Here is a 4,021-nt window from a genome sequence, read left to right as displayed (position 1 = left end):
TGTCCAGCAGGAATAATCTAACACATGCATTTTTAGAAAATCTCCAAAGCCTTTTCCCTAGTAGCAGCACTTTTGGGGGGAGAAAGAAAAAACACTACTCTGCTCCTTTCTCCTCCTTTTTTTCTTTAAATCTGCATATCCTTGAGGTGTGTAGATAACATTAGGGCATTTGCAGCATGTGTGTGTATGTGTTTTCCTGTGCACAACTCATTTTTCCAAGCAGAAATTCCCTGTTCCATTTGTTGAAATAACGTTTAAAAATTGAACTGGGCATTCCCGATCTGCATTCTGTTTATCTGCTGAGGTTTAGTGTATGAAATGAACAAACTTTTAAAAATCAAGGTTGAGCCATAAAGCAGAAATTATATCCTCTGTACTATAGACTTGCTCGATGAGGGTGATGTGTGTTGTCAGGGTAAGCTACAGAATGTGCAGGTGTTTTCAGGGCCCTGGAATTCCTTGCACAGTTTATCAACTGGTGCATATGGTGCTTTATAATGCAATTTCTGAAGTAAAATTACCTTATGCTGCACTCCTCTTCCCCCTTACAAACACACGCACAATTTCAAAATAGTTATTGTAGCCTCTGGTTTAACAGTTTCTCCAAGGTGTGGTGAAGTACCAGGATAAACACTCAAGACAAGAGCTCAGAAATGTCATCTAAAAGGATCATTTTAGCTGACACATGTGAATGGCCCTGCTTTAAACACAATAACTTCTACAGCTTTGTGACAGCAGCACAGCAGTTGTCCATCTGTGTTTCTGTACAACATTGTAGAGAAGCAAAAAACCCCCACAAAACAATATTCAGTGGAATATCATGGACCTGTGTAGCTAAATGTTTCTGAATCTAAAAATCCTGTTGTCTTCAGTCATCATGCTTTGTCACTGTAAAACCAACAAAAAACATTTTTTTAGTCTAATTTAACGGAGCTGCTTCTTTTATAGCACATAATTCGCTTTGTACTATATTTGATAGTTACAGAATAATTTAGTCTGTAGAATAACTTTGTTGTATTTGTACTGTTCCTGAATGTTACAAGAAAAGTGCTTTACTTTGTTGCCATGATTCTCTTGTACTGCTGTACATTTTTTTCTGCTTTACAGAAACCTAACTCAATTCACATTTTCAGTACAGTTTTTTTGGGGGGGGTGTTTGTATGTATTTTTTTTTATTTGTCAGTATTCGGAATGTTTACATCTGTTTGACATTAGCCATTTAATGCCTTTTTATAGGCAGTATTAGTCCTAAAGTATAACAGCAATGTGAAATCCTCTCATACTTAACATGCATGAGAAATATAGATTTAAGGGGGAAATCCCTGACATGCATAGATATTTTTTTTCTATCAACATACCATGAAGTAAAAACCCTCCTTCAGTCCTCTACCAAAGAAAATATTATTCCCATAGGACAAGCCCAGAAATGGTTCTCTGAATCCTCAGAAGGGGGAGTAGTTGATTTCAGTGGGGTTGCTACAATTTAATACTGTTATGCTTGCTTTGTTACCTGAATAAATGTGACTGACTGAAACAAGCATTTTAACAATTTTTTTTAAGGACAGTGTTTTCTTTAAAATTCAGGGATCATGCTTTCTTTAATGGTGCTGTCATTTTTATTTGTTTTTTAAAAAACAAAACATTTGTTGCCTACAAAAATGACCGCTCACCAAACCATAAATGAAATAAAATGATTTGTGTGTCTCTATTTTCTCTCTCCTCCCTTTCCCATTTTCCCTGTCTCAGAAAAATAACAACTTGGGCTTCAATATTAAAATATTCTGGAAAAAAATAAAAAAAGTAAAATATATTGTCATTTGTTTGTTCATTTTATGCTCAGTGTGCTAGGGGGGTATTCTGTCTGCTTCTTCACTGAATATTTGTTTCAGTGAAAGAGAAACACAAAAGGAAAATGTATGTTATCCCAAAAGTGAAGACCATTTATTGTTTGACTGTATCTGAGCAGTATCTTAATATAACACAGCTCTTGCCATTTTAAAATAATTATGAGAATAAAACTAGGTCTTATATGTGGTGTTTTAAGTAGATTTGAGTAATTAGATCAATTAGATTGCATTGTTTCCTTTGCTACCTCTAGTTATATGTTGTGTAAATTTGGGAACTAGGACCCTGTGCACTCCTTATTCTCCTATTGAGCATCTGCCCCCTCTCTTACTAAAAAGGAACTTAAAGATCCATAGCTCAGTGGCACCTCAGTGAAATGTTTTCAATCCATACCCTCTACCTTATGATGAAACTAGAGTTGGCTTCTAAACAATCAGTGCCTACACAAGCTAGCAAAATAATGGAGATAGTCATGAAATTAAAAGGAAATGGGGATGGAAGAAAATTTTCAGCATTGTACTTTGCAAAGAAACCTATGCAAGTACACATGAAATGTTTTTCAAGTGCACTTTGGGGGCATCTACACGAGACGCTATGGTGCAGTAGTGTTGCCAGGCACTAACTGTGCGGCACCAATACTATGCAGTAGTAATGAGCTACTGCACAGTAGCTCATTGCTACTGTGTAGTAGGGTCAGGAAAAAACTACAGTGATGGTACTGTGCAATAACATCAGTCACTTCCCAGTCATTTACTACTTGCATAAGCAAATAACTGTGCAGTCCTCTGCTTATGTAGATGTGGCCACTGTGTTAGGGTTGAGTGGTAGGCAACAAGGGCTTGTTTTGTAGACCCACTTAGAAATGTTAAGGTGATCAGCAAATCCTCTCTTCCCCTTTACTGTATTAAGTTTTTGAATTTTAGTAGTACCTACTGGCCCCAGCCATGGATTGGGGCCTGTTATGGCAGGCACTAGTCAAACACAAAACGGAAACAGTGTCTGCACTAACCTGATAACAGTTATCTTAAGTTCCACACCCAGCTGACAAATCCTTCACCTTCGGTTATGTTATGTAGGCTGTCTCTTAGGTTATGTGCGTCTTTTTAGATGCCTGTCTTCGGAATGGGTTTGGCAATGCCTTGTGCCAGGCTGTTTTATTCACTAATTGGTTTTCAGCCATAGACAGTAACACTTTTCATCTCGACTCTTTATTAAGAGAATTCAAATAATGTTTTCCACCCACATAAAAGTTAGATGTTTACTTTTGTGCTTATGTTAGGTTTAAAATGTGTAATAAGTTGTTAAGTTTTAACCAGCCTTTTTTTAAGCCACATGTAGCATTTCTTCAGTTTTCTTCTGTCTTGTACTGCAGAAATAAACATCTGATGTCTCATTTGTGCTGCCATAAAAATTTCTAAGGGGGCACAAATCGTGAGCGAATGGACATTGCTACCTTTAGTCACCCCACATCAAATAAAAATCAGTGGCTCAACAAAAGGTAGTCATAGACTCTGCCACTTTATTGTAGCAGATATCTGTTAGACCTGTGGCAGGAGAGTATGGGCAACCTAAGCTGCTTACACTCTCCAGCCACCCCAGGCATTTGCTCTGGGGGCATAAGTGTTCCCTGAGGCCCTGGAGCACATGCTCAGCTTTCCCCACTCACAGGGGGGGCACCCTAGGGAATTTCAGGGTGGTTCTTTATCAAAGTGGGGGGTTGAGGTTACCTGCTCAGCCGGACCTATCCCCCACAATGACAGAAAAGAATTTGGCTGAGCAGGGGAAATGGGTTTTCCCTGCTCAGCCAAATTCACTCCTGCAGTCTCAGGAGATGGTTCTGGCTGAGAGGGGAAAGCCTCACCTTCCCTACTCAGCCAAAACCACCTCCAGAAAGAACATTGTCCCTTGTTCTGCACCATCAAGGGTGAGGCAAGGGACAACTTAGACATGTATTTTACCCAATGAAGTGGATCAGCTGTGCCACAGAACAACATGGTCTAGTTGATCTGCTTCATTCAGTGACATCTATTTCTAGCATAAGTGCCCTCAAATGAAGCCTCGCAGCATCTTTTTGAATTGTTAACCTTAGCGCTCAAAGAAACATTTGAACAGTTGCCATAAACAAAATAGTAAACAATTGTTCTCTCCGGATGCTTAAGGGTAGGACAAGAAGCAA

Source organism: Alligator sinensis, unplaced genomic scaffold, assembly GCF_000455745.1.
Source record: "Alligator sinensis unplaced genomic scaffold, ASM45574v1 scaffold88_1, whole genome shotgun sequence".
In the NCBI taxonomy this organism is placed as follows: Eukaryota; Metazoa; Chordata; order Crocodylia; family Alligatoridae; genus Alligator; species Alligator sinensis.
Note: the sequence above shows the minus strand (reverse complement) of the source record.